General features: G+C 33.5%; 1 long non-coding RNA gene across 1 annotated transcript; it reads right to left on the bottom strand.

The window, feature by feature from the left end:
• Positions 1 to 12,532: 12,532 nt before the first annotated feature.
• On the bottom strand, positions 12,533 to 18,905 carry LOC140184564 (uncharacterized). Its single transcript, XR_011881632.1, has 6 exons — positions 18,579 to 18,905; positions 16,557 to 16,642; positions 16,197 to 16,282; positions 15,047 to 15,867; positions 13,517 to 13,598; positions 12,533 to 13,235 (listed from the first exon to the last, which is right to left on the bottom strand). It is a non-coding gene; the product is annotated as an uncharacterized lncRNA (long non-coding RNA).
• Positions 18,906 to 19,386: the final 481 nt, after the last annotated feature.

Genomic DNA, 19,386 nt, shown 5'->3' with positions numbered 1-19,386 from the left:
ACATGGTTTTTGGGCATACTTTGACGGGACATAACTTGGAATACGGATCTTTGTTTTGCACCAAATCTATTTAGAAATGAAATTGGATCCGGGATGTCCATGCCGTTCGAAGAACGGATGAAAAATGATTTAAAATGAGGAAGTTATGTCCATTGGAAGATAGGGGTTTGAATCTGTGAATTTTGCAGCTTTTAACTTAGAAAATTTTTAGCAGAAATACCCCTCGCGCGTAGGCGCACTTGGCGCGTACGCCCGATCTTCCAGAAAGTGCCATCCACGCATACGCGTGATGTGCGCGGGCACGCCGATTGTGCTGCACCCAATGCCCAGCCATTTTTCTGAGAGTTGTGCCAGAACTGTGCCAGCTTTGTGCCTGGGGCACGAGGGCACCCACACGTACGCGTGCGCGTCGCTTGACTATTTTTCAATCCACGCGTTAGCGTGCATGACGCTTACGCGTCGATTAGTTTTTGAGGCCAGCCACGCGTGCGCGTGGAGTGCGCGTACGCGTGGACCTGTTTTCATCCCAAAGTTGATTTTTGAGTTTTAAAAGCTAAATTTCATACTTCTAAGCCCCCGATCTCACCACTTATGTCTTAAATCATTATGATATGTCTAGCTATGAGAAGAAGGGCTAGTGAATGTGGTAACTTGCAAGTGAAGCAAGGGAAAAATGAATGATCAAAGAGGATCAAAGATGATTATGTGAGATCCGGAGGATGGTGGTGGAAGTGCTTGTTATGCCATGGGCCGAAAGGCTGTAATTGTTGATGAAACGGCTGGTTATGGATTTAACCGTGAGCCGGATGGCTGGATTATTGCCGTGTTACGACGGGGCCATGATTATGGCTATGTATAAACGCATATATATGCTGTTGAATGAATTGTGAATGTTGCACTTCCCTTATCGGAGATGAGAGTTTCCCTGGGAGAAAGCAGTGGCTATCCACCACGTGCTCCAGGTCGAGACTTGAAGCTCTTTTGACCCTATGTCGTCAGGGTGGCCGGGCACTGTGAAATTCCCGGACGAGCTCACCCCCATAAATATTCACCAGTGATGGTGATGGATAAATATTCACCAGTGAGGGTGATTGATATGGATCATGATTATGATCAAGTTTATTTTGAGTATGACTCAAGTTGGGGAGACACGACAGAGGGACAGTCCAATGGTTAACTGCCAGGACTTGTCGGGTTGGCTCTATAACTGACAGATGATATCATCAGCCACTAGGGACAGGCATTCATCATATGCATACTATATGAATTGTTTGAGATTGCCTATTTGACTGCATATTACTTGCTAATTGTCTAAATGCCTTACTTGTTCCTAAATGTATATTTCTTGCTTGATGTAACTGTGTTTGCTACATTATACTCCTGCTGGTGGTTGGGAGGTCTGAAGGAATTGGAAAGGAAAGTATTAGTTAGACTGAAGAATCTTTAGTCAGATGCCCTTTATGGTTTAGCATGTATATAAGCTTTGATATTATCTGGAGGAAGTTCTAGGATTGCCTTTGGCTTTCCTCCATTATTATGTATTATATATGTGGAAGCTGTTACCATGCTGGGGACCTCTGGTTCTCACCCATGCGGATTTTGTGGTTTTCAGATGCAGGACGTGAGGTTTCCCGCTGAGGCATGCTGGAGACTTCTAGATTTGCGAAGATCCTTTGTTCTCGGGACTATGTCTTGGTTTATATGTTTTGCTTAGATACTTTTATCTCCATTAAATAATACAAACTGTGACGACGACTCCTCTTATGGGAGGATTTTGGAGAATAGGTTTTATGTATTTTGTGTCCCTGTGGGTTTCCTCTGTGGTTTTCCTTATTTTATCACATGTATATATTGCTATGCTCGGACCGGTTATCTTCGCAGCCGGATTTTGAGTCTTGATATTCCTGTTTTTGACACTTCTTGTATATATATAATCTCGCGTTGGTTATCCTTGTTCGTTACGTTATCGATCGGAGTGTTGCGCTTTCGAGTTGTGATTTTTTTGTTTACCCCTTTTTCTACAAAGACTCCTAGTTATAATCAATCATTCATATTACTATGCTTACTAAATTTTTATTTTAGAGGTCGTAATAACTTGCCATCTCTGAATTATGACTTAAGTATAAGTCTCTGTATGGTAGGGTGTTACAGAACACACGACCTTGTTATTGACCCTTGACAGTATTCCGGTTGACCTTCTCAGGACAGTTCCAGGACATGTGTCCAGCTCATCTACAACTATAGCAAAGTTACAATCCAGCTCAACACGGAGTTCCCGGATGATAGCTTTCACTTTGCCTATAAGTCATTTCATTCTGAGGTTCCTCTCCATACCTTTTCCCTTGGTGATTGTTGTTGTTGTTCCTTTGGGAATTGGCTTGAAATAATCTCTCATATAGGGATTTGGTCTCGTCTTCACTCGCCCCTCAAACGATGAGCAGCTAAAGGTTGAATCAGCTCTATTCTCTTGCAGTTCACTGTCACTGGGTTTCGAACAATAACTTCGTACAGTTCTTAACACTTCCGATCCTTTAGATATAATCCAACTTGCTTCTGTTGTGTCACTCTTATTCTTAACCTTTAAGAGTTTAGCTACTCCTCTAAGTTAACTAAATATCGCTCCATCTCAGCAACTAATGGTCCTCGACTAATCGTCGACTTGGACTCTACGATTATTAACACTTGTCATGCATCACGAACAAATATTACATATTAATGATATGCAGGAAGTCAGAAATTCAACTGCTAGCTTACAATTACCTCAGGTATGAGAATCGAATTTCGGTTGCATCCCGACCTTCCCTGTAGGGACAATTCCAAGACATATGTCCTGATCTCCCACACTTGAATCATACAGTTAACCCCACTTGGCACGGCCTATTTGGGTGATGACTTCTACATCTCTGACAGCTCAAAACATTTGAAGCAGCTACTATCTGTTTTCCCTTACCGTTCCCTCGGGACTCCTCATTCGTTGCAAAGTTATTCCGTCCTTGGGGAATGTGTTGTTTGTATCCTCTCTCCTTACACTCTCGACCCCTTGGTGCGAATCCTTGGTTGTGCTTCCTATGACTTTCTTTCTCTGTAACCACCTTTTTCACACACTCTTCAACAACTTTACTCTTATTCTTCCTTAAGCGTAACGCCATCGCCTTACATACTAAGCATCCGATGAATCCCATTTATCATAACTACATGCACATGCCAACCAATAACAAACTCGGCCAAGTCCAAGCCCAATTCATACTCTACTTATCTCAACACTTAACAATTTGCCATCCACCCAATGTTATTCCAATTCACATCCTAATTATTCAAGGCCTATAACATAAGTTTTTCTGACAATTAGTCATTTCCTAATTCCTACACAAGTGTTTAATTTCAAAATTTTCATTCCCATTCAAATCCAACTATTCCAATGTCAATTACAAGCCCCTTCTGCTCTAAATCATCAGATTCCAATCAACTCAAACCTAATTAAACAAATCGTTCGAGCAACCATTCACCTCCAAGTATTTCACTCAACAATCCAAAATCAACACGCCATTCTCACGTACACCACTGCCAAAATTCCTCTCTGGGTGTGCTCTCACCGGTTCGATCTTGGGAATTCTTCCCCGATTACTTTATTCATGCCCATGAGACACCATTCGGGTCTTGTCCACACTAGACAAGCGATATCAAGGTAATCAGACTCAATATCTCAAGTTAAGTGCTTCAAATCACCAAAGGTACACCCATGAACTTCATGCTAGATGTATCAACTAGATACCCTAACTATCACAGGCACAGACTCAGAGTATCCATTAAAGCATAAGCTATTCCATCCCTCGGCTCACGAGGACGAATGGCTCTGATACTATAATGTAACACCCTAATATTCAAATCCTTAGACTCGAGTCATAAGTCAATGATATTACGGTGGTACGACTCTCAGATGGATTTTTATTACATAATAATAAGTATAATTGAAAGGAGTATTAATCAAAAAGCCTGAAAAGAGTAAAATAAAATTGCAAAGTCGTATCACTCACGCATCGACAACTAAATGATAAAGCGTGAAGTCGAAAGCGATATAAGGATAAAAATATAACGGAAAGTAAGAGAAGGACAATATATAGATATATATAACATATGTAAATAGCCACTAGTCACGACCCACGAAGTTTAGGCCGACTAGGATATAGAATAAAAGTAGTTGACAACAGTATTTCCTAATCTCTCCCAAGCCAAGCATAAGAGCCCCTATAGGCAAGTTTAAAAGAGTTCAATACATAATGTAAGCTTTTCAAAATAAAGGTGGAGAGATTCTAAGAAAAATAAAAAGCAGAGAATATAAAGAGCTTCGCTGTCTCTCAGACGAACCACAGTTCACTTCTGAGCACCTGGACCTGTATCTGAAAAACAAGAGATATATACGAAATGAGAACCCCCGACCCATGGGTATCACAAATACACATTAATTCATAAGCACCCTTCGTTATTATCAATTCTCAGACAATGACACGGAGCAAGCGGGACGAACCACGACCTTTGCTACTACCTAGGTATCACAAATACATATTTATTCAAAACTTCATATTTAAACTCATTTATCATAATCCTCCTTCCCCATCTCATACCCGGAGCAAGTGGACAACGTCACTGCCTACTACCTGGGTTCACACGTCACATTTCACAATTGATCATTAGTCATACACATACACAAACTTAGCCATAACTCAATTCTTATCGCAGCCATCCGGCTCATACTATACACAGCACTTCCACCATCATCCTCAGTAACTCATATGATCATCATTACTCATCATTCATCATTGATTCTCACTTTTCCTCATCCACAAGTTACCACATGTCCTAGCTTCCTTTCATTACAAGGCATATGATAAGGATTTAGGACATAGAGGATGAAAATGAAGGCTTAGAAGTCTGAAATTTGGCTTTAAGTACTCAAAATCAACCTTTGCTGAAAACAGGGCCACGCATGCGCGTCGCCTACGCACACGCGTGGAATTCAGAAAACAAAGGGACGCGTGCGTGTCCCCTATGCGCACGCGTGGTAGTCAGAAAGCAAAGCAACGCGTACGCGTCAGCAACGCGTACGCGTGGGTGCATTTTGTGCTCTTTGCACAAAACCAACACATTACCCACACAACTCTCGGAATTTTCTATGGGGCATTCGCATCAGTGCATCGACGCGTACGCGTCGGCCAGGCACACACGTGGATAGGTGAAAATCGAAATTGACGCGTGCGCGTGGAAGCACAATTTTCCAAAATCTTTTTACAAAGTTAAAAGGCTGCAGAATTACACTTTTAAACCCACAACTTCCAACACACATAACTTCTTCTACAAAATTTCTTTTTCAACCATTTTTGAACCGTTGAAAAGGTTGTTGAATAAACTTTCATAAAAATCTAGTTTTAAATAATTCAAAACTTCATGGACTGAGTTACGAACCACCAAAGTTGGTCAAAAATAAAAATCACCAATTTTTCCAATGTTCACAAGCCAAATTCATTTTCAATCATCCAAATGACCATAACCTAACCTCATTCACATAATTACACTCAACCAAACCAAACCTACCTCATCTATACAATTCCACCCAAAACTATCAAATTTTACACCTCAATTCCTCAAACCTTATTATTCAATAACCAAACCAATTATTCACACATTTAATATCTAACATCCATCCAATCTCTTATATCATCACACAATGCACACATCAACTTATCTTTCTTACCTCTTTCCGGCCTCTGGCCCAAATTCAAAATTTACTTGCATATTTCACAAACCAATATTTATTATCCAATTCATCAAATTCTCAATACACCAAACATACAAATCCACACAATTCTCAACTCAATCATTAATTCACATGACATATCAACTATGCATATTAGCACCAACTATTTACACCATCCAAACTTAATCCTAGGGGCATCTAGCCTAGGAATTCTCATCATATCACACGGTAATTAAATGAAACTTAAACCGTACCTCTTATAGCCAAACCAATTGAGCCTCCTCTTTGAAAGTCTCCACCAACCTTAGCTTCAAGTCTCACCAAAGCTCCTCAAGCAGCACCAATCTCCCAATTGTACACCAAAATCACCAAATACACTAACATAACCAATCTTACATATATACATTAACTTAGGGTTCATGAAATTGATAAATCACAAGGGTTGGAGGGTTTTTTACCTTAATCCACTGAAGTTTGTGATGAATATCACCCATGGCTCATACTAGAGTACTCCTAAACAACCAAAATCGCAAGATTTTCTCAAAACCCAAACTAAATTCAAATTTAAAGAGGAAAACAAAAACTGGACAGAGGACAGCGAGAAACTCACCACAAAACTTTGATAGACTCAAAGAGGAGGAGAAGAGCAACGCGTGGTTTCAAACGGCTCGTCAATCGGAGTTCTGGAGAGAAATTTATGGTGATTTGAAGTTTGATGGAGATAAGAGTTTCTCTCTTCTTCCTCCCTTCTCTATTTCAGCGCCTCAAGCCCCTTTCATTAGGGTAAATGAGCTGAAATGCTCATAACTAATATTTATATATTTTGAGTCTTTGGTCCACTTGGGCCCAGTTCACTTATTTTTGTTCGTTAGCCCAGTTTTGAGCCAAAACCTTTAAGATTAGCGCTCTAAATTGCACTTTAAATATTTCTACTTTACCTAATTAAAATTCTTAATTTCTTAAACTCATTTACTTATAATCAAATTTCTCAGCTATAGTACCAGATAGATCTCAGCCGGTATTGCCGGTCAAAATTTCAGTGCGCGTTTTTACACAGAAAACTATGTTTTCCGACTCCGAAAAATTCACTGAATCTAATTATCACATTTAAATTATCAAATTTCGATTGCTAAATTTTCCAACCACATTCCCTCATATGTAATTTATTATTTAATTAATTACGGTTAGACCAGATTTTACATTTTTCCTTAGGAATCTTGCTTAACTTGACTTGTGAGCCAAGAAACGTTAATTTCCAGCAAGTTTAAGGTGAGAAATCTCTTTCTAACATGCTGAGTAAGATTCAGTCAGTTGAAAATTTGTGGATTTAAAGTTGTTTTTGATATGATTTAGGAGGAAAAAGAGCTTAAAGACCACCTAGAAACATAACTGAGTTTGAGGCATCAAATCAAGGTAGGGTTTGGTGAAATTAATATTGATTAATTGTGTTTGAGTTGTGTGATTATGATATAGTTTGGTTATGCTTGAAATTGATTATTTATATGAGTGATTCTTGTTGAGATTTTGGTAAAAATTTAATGAAATTTGATAATATTCAAGCTATGAATGCATGTTCTTATGGCTGCTGGAATTTCGAACCCTAATCCTTAAATTGGGATTCAATTTGTGTTGAAATCATGTGAAAAAGATGGGGTTTTAGTGGCTGCAAATTTATTATGAATTATGGTAAAATTCGGTTGCTGAAAAGATTAAAAAACGGGTGAAAACAAAGAAAGAATCTGAAGAATTTACGAAGAACACGAAGAACACTTTGAGTGTGGTAAAAAATTTGTTTAAAAGTAAAAAATATGTTAAATTTTAAAGCGAGAATAAAACAAAAAATAATATTTATTATAATTTTATTTTGAATTTATTTTCTTTATAAATAATATTTGTTATTTATTTATAACAATAATTTTTTAGTCTTCGACTAATTTAATATTTATAAAGAGCTATTTTTATATGTATCTTTTAATTTGTATAATTATTTAAATATTAAAAAATTGTTGCTTAATAAAAAATTATTGTAATGGTTATAAAACCGTTCTTTAAAATAGTCAAAGAGAACAGTTTTATTTTATTGCAATAACTTAATGAAAAATTAAACTTCAACAGCAACACTATTAAAACCGTTATCTAAAATCATCAAAGAGAACAGTTTTAAAGTGTAGCAACTTTGGCAACAGTTTTTAAGCGTATCTTTTGTATAATTATTTAAACAACTTTAAAAAATCATTGCTTAAAAACAAATTCTAGTAACGGTTATAAAACCGTTCTTTAAAATAGTCAAAGAGAACGGTTTTATTTTGTTGCTATAAAATAATGAAAACTAAACTTCAATAGTAACACTGTAAAAACCGTTGTCTAAAATCATCTAAAAAAATTTTAAGGCGTTGCAGGTTTTGGCATTGCTAAAGCCCATATTTGTTGTAGTGTAAAAAGAGCAAGGAAGTAAAATTTTTGGTGTTTGGGAGTTATTTTATAATTTCTAAACATTAGGGTGATTAAAGTAGAAATATTAAAAGTTACGGGTGGTAAAAAGTGAATTTATATAACTTTTAGGGTAAGAAATGATAAATCTCAAAAATATATTAATAAAATATTAAATAATAATATTTAATTAAAGGTATTCCATAACATATAATTATTGATAATGGTTATCAGTTTATTGACAAAAATTTTGTTGTTTTTTTTATAGAACTTTAAGGTTCAACAACATTTATCTTTAGTAAAATACCCATTATCGAATTGATTGCCTAAGGCAGCCAATAATATTATTTTACATGCTTTAAGAAAAAAGCTTGATGACATTAAAGACTTGTAGGTTGACTTTATACCTGAAATTTTATGGGAATACAATATTGCCATTCAATCCACAACTCAAGAAACATCATTCCGCTTGGTCTATTGATGTGATGCCATGATTCTTTTGGAGATTTTTTCAAGCCTTTCTATGCACACATTTCATCTCTGATAAATCCATAATTTATGATATTATTTAGATTGAAAACTGTGAAATTATCAACTTAACTTGCACTTATTCTTTAAAATTGTATGCTTTTATGAATTTTCTCTTAATTGTGCTTAATTGATTGAAATATGATTTTTAGGCCTTTGGAATTATCAAATTAATTTTACTTTTATTTCATTCGATATCTTGATATGTTTGTTTAAGTTGTTTAAGGTTTAAGAAGCAAGAATTATTTGGAAAGATAGAAGAAAAGCATGTAAAAGTGTAGAGATTTCATGAAGAAATGAAGAGCTGATAAAGCTGCAGAGATGCAAATGCATCATGCATGTGTACACACCATACTCAATGCGTGACTCACTTAAAATAGCACGTGACTCGCGATTCGGGGGACTTTTTGACCCATTTCAAACCATTTTTTGAGTCATATTAGAAGCAAGCTTGGAAGGGATTCATACACACTCTCTCATATACTCAATTTTCATATTTCTCTAAGTTTTGCTCAGTTTTTTATTGAGAGAAGCTCTAACCTCTCTAGGTTTTTTAGGGTTTCTTTCAGTTTCATCTCTAGTTTTGAATTTTAATCTTGTTTAATTGTAGTTTTACTCTTATTTTCTTATTTTTTTACACTATTTTACTTAGATTTCTTGTTAAGTTTACTTTATTTTATTTTCTACTTTGATGAACTATATGATTTCTAGATTTCTATGAATGAAATTGATGTTCTAAGTTTTATTTATGCTTATTTAAGTTGTTAGTGTTAAATTCTTGCATTGGTTAGTTATAATTTTTGTTAATCCTTGTTATTTATGATGTTTTTCTTTTATGCACACCAAGTGTTTGATAAAATGTTTACATTAGTTATGGAGTAGATTTTCATTTTCTTGGCTTGGGGTTGAGAAATTGGGTGACTTTGAGTCATTAATGTCCAATTTTGATTAGTAATTAAGAGTTGTACCGTTAGTTGACCTTGTTTTTACTAATGCTAACCTTTTATTAAATTCAATTAATAAGTTAGTTAGGATTCATGAATTAAGGTTAGTTATACCCACTTGACTTTTGATCCACACGTACATCACCAATTCTTTTCACCAAAGCAACATCATTTGTGGATTACCCATACTCGTTAGAAATCACCTTATAGGGAGGCCTCTTATTACATAGTAATGAAGTATCACTCTCATCAATAAACCCGTGTAGTTTTGTTTGGTTTTCAATAAAGCCAGCCAACTCCTCTAAAGGAATCTCTTTTCTTTTTTCACTTAAACTTATTGCATCTTCTATCTTACTTGTCTCGATAGTTACCTCTATTTTCCTCTTCTTAATGCTAATTGGCTTTTTTCTAGGCATACTTTGCATGACCTTTACTTTTGTGTCACCTTTATCAACATTAAAGGTCGAACATTTCTTTTTGGCATTTTTCATTCTAATATGAGCTCTTAAGAATTTAGCAGTAACACTTGAATGTTTTTCACCTACATTTTACCAAAACAAAATGCAACTTATCACCTACAATTTGCAGACAAACTCAAAACATACCTAAAACACTTATGCAAATATCTCATCACAGCACCCGTATTTTCTTCTCAACGAAGAATTTCTATCACAAATATCAATTTGTTGGAAGAAGTATGTTCAACTAAAAACTCTAACACTTTTTCATCTATTTCACTAATCACTTCTGGACCCAAAAATTGCTAAGGTTTTGAACGCCAAAGGGAATTTTTCAAAAATATTTTCATTCCAATAAAATGGATATTCCTCGTCTACTAATCTAACCTTCAAGAACATTGTCTTAAAATATTTGAATGAAGATTTATATAAACCAAAAACTGCCCAACTCAAACTACTATTTAATTCACCCACATCCTCTTTCCAAACCCCCTTTGCTCCAAACAATGAAAAGAACACTATAATAGAAGGTTCAATTTCCAAAATTTTCTTCAAAATCTCAAAGCTTTTAAAAAATTCCAACCATTTGGATGCAGTTACGACGTTGCGCATTTCAATTGTTTCAATATTTCACATTTAAAATTTGTAATGGAAACTTTAATCTAAGTTCATGAATTATGCAACTATAAATATAAAAAAAAATCAAAATCATCCCTTATGTGATATACCCATTTTGACGGATCACATGGCAACAACTCTATTTTTCTTTTCTCACTAACTTTTATAATACGAGACTTATCTATTTTTTCTATACTCTCTTTATCAACAAATAGAGACACTATTATTTTATTGTCATTATCAAGTCAAATATAACAATCATGCTCATCAATAATAGTGACTTTCTTTTTATGATAAAATTTTGAGAAAAACAACCACACACAGAAAAGATAGACAAAAATAAAGAACAAAGATAGAAGAGGGATTACTAACCTCTCTAACTCATCTTCTCTTCAAATCCCCTTTTCGGCCTTTTAAAAAATTACTTTCCAACGCAATCTACAGTAAATTTATCATAAATTTCAAATTGCATGTTAGTTTTATTTTTTTTGAAATAAACTAGTAATAATAACTATTTACTTTTCTTATGACATCATATGATTTTATAACACTACTACTAAAACGATTCAACTTTTAGCTTTTTAATATATATAAACTTTTTAATAGATTTTAATTAATTTTTAAACTGATACTAATCTTTTCATTTTTAGAAACTTATATTCATAAAGCACTGTTGATCTAGGAGTTCTAACCTCCAACAACCGAATTATAACTCAATTTATTTAAACACAATTTGCTTTATTCAAAAATAAATACTTCTAGGTTAAATTTAGGGACTATGATCCATCTGTATAATTTAGTTGTAACGGACTATAACTTGAATACTGAAATGGATAGCTATAAATGATTTAAAAATGATAATGAGACTTTATTCTCATGAACAAGATAATAATCGAAATGGATAAATGATCATATTTCTCTTTATGTTATAAAAATAGCTTAAATAGAAGGATAAGGGACGTTCTCAGGCTCAGTTAATTAGTTCATAAGAAAATACCCCAAATACTAATTTGAGCATCGAAGTATTTTTTGCAAGTCTTCACACTCCTTGTTTTTCGATTTAATGGCCGACATATAACTCTTCAACCTAAAGATCAAGCATATCATCTTCAAGAGGAGGAGCTATATAAGAGAATCTCCATAGTAGAACAAGAACAAATGGTATTTACGTTTACAACTAGAAAATTCCTTATTATAGATAAATTTATAGACAGATTTGGTCTTTATTGCAGATGAATTTTTCGTTACCAACAGATTTTGTTCCTCTGTAAAAGCCTCATTGAAAATTATTTACTGACAGATTTTTTTCGTCGGTAATTTACCGATACATTTTCCCAGTTACTGACAGATTTTTTCTCGATAATCGTCTCCTTTATTTCGCTAAAAATGTCAAATTTTCTAACAGATTTTTTGTCGGTAATTTACGCACAAATTTGTCTTTGTTACCAATAGATTTTTCCTCAGTAATCATCCTCTCTATTTTGCTTAAAAACGTTAGATTTTTTGACATATTTTTCGTCAGTAACTAGAGTCAAACTTTTCGACAGATTTTCTGTCAGTAATTAGAGCTTAGAAAAGTATTCATAAATCTTAATATAGATGGATTTTTCATTTGTAAATCTGTCAGTAAGGCAAAACATAATTTTTTTTTAGCTTTTTCATCGCAAAATGAATACATTAGATTTGTTTTCTAAATTTAGTCCATCAAACACACTGTGAATTGAAAAAAGAAAGCCAAAAATCACATAGACAAAAAATATTCATTACATCATATCTAATTAGCATTCAAGAATAAAAGGACTCATTATTAATTGACAAAGTATGCTAATTTGAGTAAAGAATACATCCGGAAAGAGTGTCTGAATCATACAAATTCCTGTTGATCAAGATGCCATTTTCTGATAATGCACTATCATCATAATCATTATTCACATCAAAATGACTCAACCCAACATCAGAAATGGGTTCATTAGCAACCAAACCACAATGCCTCACAAAATTGTCAAAGAAAACCACTTTCTTGTGGCGTATCCCGATGGAATTCCAAGCCTTACATCCAGAAGTGGAGCACCCTCATTTTTCACTATTCTAAGCTTCTTTTGAAATCAATTTTCCAACATTTACAAGGTAAGAAAAGGAAAGGACAATAGTCAGAATTTAAAAACCGTTTAAGGTCATATTAGATAATTGCATTGAGAAACTTATTGCAGATTTTCAAGAATCCCAATTAAAGAAGCGAGTGAAGAATGGCGGCTCACTCTCTTCATTGATAAAATATACTGGAGCCACATGTGATAACTTCTCCAATAGAAAGTCGTGCTCAAGAAATTTCTATTCAATTTAAAAACATGAGTTAGCAAATCCACAACTGCATTTAAAAACTATAACAGATATCAAATGTTAAAAGACAACAAAAATACATAAGTTGAAATTTAAGAGGTTTCTACTTATATAGGGGATATTAAAGGAATCAGAGTGTACAGGATTTTCAGACCCAAGCATTACCTGAAGATTGAGAAAAAAATTAGACAAGGTCAACCAGATATGAAGGCCACAAATACAGTACAAAAAACTTCTCTGAAATAATACTTACATATATCAATTAGTATTTAAAGGGCATGTAATTCCAGATTAGCAAACAAATGAACAGATACCCAATAATATTATTCTAAATTATGAAAAAATATGCATCCACTTTAGCTTTCTCTAAAACATGAAATTCCCTTAGAAGTTGTGCTAGAAAGTGTACGCTACAAGAAAAAAATAAAGAGTTTGAAGGAACAAACCACTGAGAACACTTTTTTGATCTTTCAGTAGCTCATGTAGACCATATCCAGCTTCACTAGTTGTGATTTGCCAGGAATAACCCTGGAAAAGAGATCCAGATTTTACAGATTGCATGTGATCACAATATCAAATACAAGACAATGATATGAAGCATGTTATTACATCATGGTAATTTCAACAAATTGATGCAAGCTTTAAAACCTCAAGGGAAACAAAAAATGTTGAGCACCATACAATCAAATGTTTTGATTCAATAAACAGCAGCAACAAAAATATGTGATGTGCAAGATAATGACCTTGCTTACTATAACTACCCGATTTGTTGTAACAACGGCACCTTTCAAAAAAATTGACAGCTTCACTAATGTCTAATTTACTGTTTTAAGACCTTTCTATCTAATTTCTAGGATATGTCTTAGTAATTCTCAATTAAAGGAAGCCAAGTAGAAGGAATAGAGCGAAAAATCATAAATTTTACTCACAATACTCACATAAATTTCTGTCTAATTTCATTTTAACTTTTAATCGATACAATATGAGGCATCATAAGACAAGCAATCAATAACATTGAGAATTAAAATATACACAACAATCATTGGAATAATACAACCTTGAATAACAAAATGCCTATTTTTAAATGTCGAGAATTAAAATAAATAGGGTAAAGTACTAAATTGGTCCCCTAGGTTTGGGCGTAATTCTGTTTTGGTCCTTAAGGTTTAAAGTGTTCTATTTGAATCCAAAACGTTTTCATTTAGCATCAATTTAGTCCCACAGTGAGGTCAAAATTAAATAATTAACAAAATGTCCTACATAACAACAGTTCAAGAACAAAATCGATAATCTGGAGAACAAGTACAAGCTCCAGAGGCACAAAATCAACCATTGATGCATCAATACATTTATTTATCATTTTCTTTAGTTTTATAGAAAATATTTTATTTATATTATAAAAAAACATAAATAAATGTATTGATGTATCAATGGTTGATTTTATGCCTCTAGAGCTTGTACTTGTTCTCCAGATTATCGATTTTGTTCTTGTACTGTTGTTATGTAGGACATTTTGTTAATTATTTAATTTTGACCTTACTGTGGGACTAAATTGATGCTAAATGAAAACGTTTTGGATTCAAATAGAACACTTTAAACCTTAAGGACCAAAACAGAATTACGCCCAAACCTAGGGGACCAATTTAGTACTTTACCCAAAATAAATATTACTCACAAGCCACAAATGAAAATTGATGAGAACTAATGTATTCTTAAACCAATAATGGACATGGAAGTAGCTAAGTTAGCCAAGCATTGTAAAAAAAAGCATCTTAACCAGCATATAAATATATAATAGTGGTTATTTAGTATGAATAATCCATAATGATCCATTTATTTTCCTTCAATTTAAGGGACCTTCATTATTCATCAAACAACATTGACTGAGCTCCGAATACAAGCAGTCCATGAGTAGCAAGGCACAAAAGTATATCAATACAAGATTCAAACAAAACACACAAATATATATCATATACCTCAAGAAATGAGAAAGTTGCACGAAGAGCTTTTGAATATTCCCGAACCTCGGATGCAGTAAACGCCTTGCGTTCATATAAGTCAATAGTAACATAATATCTGGATGAATTTAATTTCAAAAGGCAGAGGTAATATATATTTATTTATTATACCTTCAAATTGGCACCAGCACAATAGACACTAGGAACTGAATTGGTGATGATGACAATATTAGTGCAAGAATCTTGATTAATAAACTCTAATGTATGCTTTAACCCTCTTATTAATTTGGTGTCTATGGCATTCTTATTTTTAGGTCTATCCAACGTTACCTTGACAATCTCTACCCAAAAAAAATAAGTAAAATTATAGGTACACTATGATCAACAAACTTAGTCTTAGCATAATAACTTATATTACTAGAATCTGAGTGTTGGAGTTTTTGAAGCTTGACAAACTCAGAAGTGGAAGGCTCCAAAATGAAAGACATAGGCATGTACCTTTATCACAAAAAAGCTTGCTTTTATAATCAAATTATCACAATTTTGTGGAGATAACAATGAAAAAAAAAATTTAAAGCACCAAACATCAAATCTATACATGACATTTATAAAAGATATCCCAAGTGACTTTTGTCAAGGAACCGATCCTATAGAATTTGGAGTGAAAGAAAAGGACTTTTCGAAGTATAGAAACTTCATGGAATATAAAAATAAGATATCAAACATACATCGTTGATATAGAAATAAGATATCAAACATGGAATTCTTTATAAAATGACGTGCACATACATCATTGTCCTACTTCTGGTTCTTGCTCCTCTTCTCCATCTTCCCTCTTTCTGCTACCAGAATTCCAAACATTCAAATTCAAAGAAATAAAGAAAATAAATGAATAAAGAAGCATGTTAAACAAATCAGTTCCACCAAAAGCAAGGTAACATAAAAGCATCAAAATTACTTAAAAATAAAATTTTAACATTTGACACAACATCAATATAAAATCTAATCACAAATATATTCACCTAGTTGAAGGCATTTAAGATTTTAACATAATTACTTTAGAAGTCATATGAAATTAATATTTCTATCCAAAACAAAAAATAAAGTAAAATAAGATTAGTTGATAATGACAAAGGTTGCTTGTTAACAATACAAGAATAAGGTCGACCTTGCACTAGATTCTGATAGATCACACTCAATGCTCTTTTGTTCTGCCTAAACTTGTCTCAGAATATGATGCTCATAGTTTAAAACCTGTTACATTATACACATGCATTCCTTAATAGAGTAATTCAAGCTACACTATAGATTAAAATTGCTCTAGCTTAATAACAATGTAGAAAAAGAAATCAAAATATCAACAAAGGTTATATCTACTCATTGTCACATATAAGTTGGCAACCCTTTAACTAGTAACCATATTCATCACTTATGAACCATATAGTTGATACCCTATGCAAACAATATATAAATTGATATTGCGATAGTATACAAACTGTTGAAATTAAAATATAGACAACATCCATACCTTAACTGCACGCTAGTGATCCAAACACTCTCGATGTACACATTTTAATGTACCTTAGCATTTGCAAGGAGCAATGAAATCTTTGCCTGGGATGAAATAAAAGTAAAATTAACTAAATATAAGTAAATTTATATACAACTAAAATTCACAAATTCATATATTAGGAAATTGCAATAAATTTTAAATATCGGTAAACTGAGCCAAGAATTTAGAGTAGCAACTAATGAACTAAGAACTACACCATGTAATTGTAACACCCTACCACATAGAGCTTTACACTTAAGTCGTAAAGCAGAGGTGGCAAGGTATTACGACCTCTAAAAGAAAAGGATATGTACATAAATATAGTTGGATGAAATCATATCTAGGAGTCTTGAAGGATAAGCTAAACAAAAATGATAAACAGAAAATCGTGTCACATTCGCATGGATATTCGTAAACTAGACAGGTAAGATAAAAAGAAAGCTGAAAACATATATACATATCAGAGTTTTTTTAGCTCCAGACTCGACCTGCGAAGCTAAGGTCGGCCAGAGTACATAATTTTATATATATATATATATATATATATATATATATATATATATATATATATATATATATATATATATATATATATATATATATATAACCCAAAACGAAACTCAAACTACAAAATAAACTCCTGTATCTCCAAGTTGACCTCTAGGAGGGACAAAACTCAAAATGTACATGTGGAGATTCTATAAACATGTATACATAGCCCAAAATGAAAATATGACAGTCAAAAAGGTAGTTCTTCGCTTGTAAGGAGGATACCCAGACGCTCACTGAGGTGTCTCTCGACCTGCATCTGAAAAACAACAACATAGTATGGGATGAGAACCGGAGGTTCTCATTATGGTAAAAGTGCCCGCATAGTTAATATAAAAGGTCCCGGGAAAGCCAGATGCATTCCTAGAACTCCGACACTCAGAATCATTCTTAAGGAAAATAAACCAAACCAAAAGTTAGGTAAGTTATCTAAGGTATTCTAGTTCTGAATCTAACTTTAACTTAATACTTCACTTTCTGACTCCTCCAGTTCTCTGAATCTCTGGTGGAACAACCCTCGTCATTCCTCCGCCAGACAAGGGGCCTCTTAGTTTCATAGACCAACATTACAGACAAGAAAAACACAAATAGAGAAGCATTTACAACAAGTAGAACAAGTAGCAGAAAAGCAGAATTTAACAGTTAAGCAAGCTAAAACAACGCACACTCAAACAAAGCAAACAAATGCATATGATGTATGCCTATCCTATGGTTGATGAGTCTCATCTGTCGGTTATACAGCCAACCCGACATGTCCTGGTAGTTAACCATTGGACAGTCCCTCTGTGCACGCATCCCCATGCTCAATAATATTCCATGGAGCCACACTCCAAGCTCAATGATATAGTATTCCATGGAGTTAAACTCCAAGCTCAATAATATAGTATTCCATGGAGTCGAACTCCAAGCTCAATAATGTTCCATGGAGTCAAACTCCAAGCTCAAATATAATATTCAATGTTATATATATATATATATATATATATATGCAAGCCCATGGGGGAATTTGGGGAGTTAAAGTGCCCGGTCATATCTTGCGACAAAGGGTCAACAAATAGTCTCAAATACACAAGCCACATAATAATCTCTTTCTTTTTAAAATAACACCTCAAACCAAAACTCCAATTCTTATAGAAACTTTGGCAGTATCTCCTCAAAAATTCGAATTTTTGCCACCCTTTAAGAGTCCTAACTATCAAATCAAACACCTCTCAGTCCTTAAAATCATTTCCAATAACAATTTATTTCAAAATCAAACAAATACCAATATTAAATCTTTTTCGAAAACCAACCAACTTCAACAGCAAATTATTAACAACAGCTAAACCACACATTCTAATCCATATAACAATCCATCAATTATACATTCAGTCCATTCCCATCTTAAGGTCTTCTAGCCTAAGTTTTCACGTGACATTAAACATTAACTACGAGAAACCAAAATCATACCTTCGTACGGAATCAAAATATTTGAAGCTCTGGAGAAGCCTTCTGACCGAGCTATCAAAGAAGAAAATATTCAGAATCGTTTATGCCTCCTAAAACTCTAGTTGACCGAACTTAAGGAGTAGAGGAGCTACGTCATCGTCAACTTCCACTGACCAAAGATGGTGGCAACATATAGAGGAGGAGGATATAAATACTTTTATCGGATTAGATTTTTTATTGGAGTTACGGATTGTAAGAAATCGAAGCCAGAAGTTTGGTAGGGGTTTATATTCTTTCGCGGTTACACTCTTCTCTCTCCCGCTTTCTTTCTCTTTTTCTCTCGCATACGCTGATCATGTGTGTGTGTGAGATTAATTAGTAAGCCGCCTTAGGATTTTTTTATTATATATACATAAGGATAATGATAAATTTTGGTGGACATATTTATATATAATGAATTAATGATTGAAGTACATTAATACGTATATGCATAGTCTTTATATATATATATATATATATATAAACGAGAGCATAGATTAGGTAATCGAAAATAGGTAAATTAAATAATAATAATAATAATAATAATAATTTATATATAAAGTTAATGATATATAAGTTACTAATCTAAATGATATTAGTAATTTAAGAGTGAAAGATATTTGGTAAAGTATTAGCAAAGCTAAGCTCAACAAAAGTACCGATATTTACTTATATAGGTAGATATCGAACTCGATAATAATATTATTAACTAAATTCTATTTCTAAATTAAAATATCAATTACTCAAATTAAAATATACATATAAGTTTCATTTCTTATAAATAACTAGA

The sequence above is a fragment of the Arachis hypogaea genome, chromosome 5 (assembly GCF_003086295.3).
Source record: "Arachis hypogaea cultivar Tifrunner chromosome 5, arahy.Tifrunner.gnm2.J5K5, whole genome shotgun sequence".
Classification (NCBI taxonomy): Eukaryota; Viridiplantae; Streptophyta; class Magnoliopsida; order Fabales; family Fabaceae; genus Arachis; species Arachis hypogaea.
This window is presented reverse-complemented; position numbering and strand designations above follow the sequence as displayed.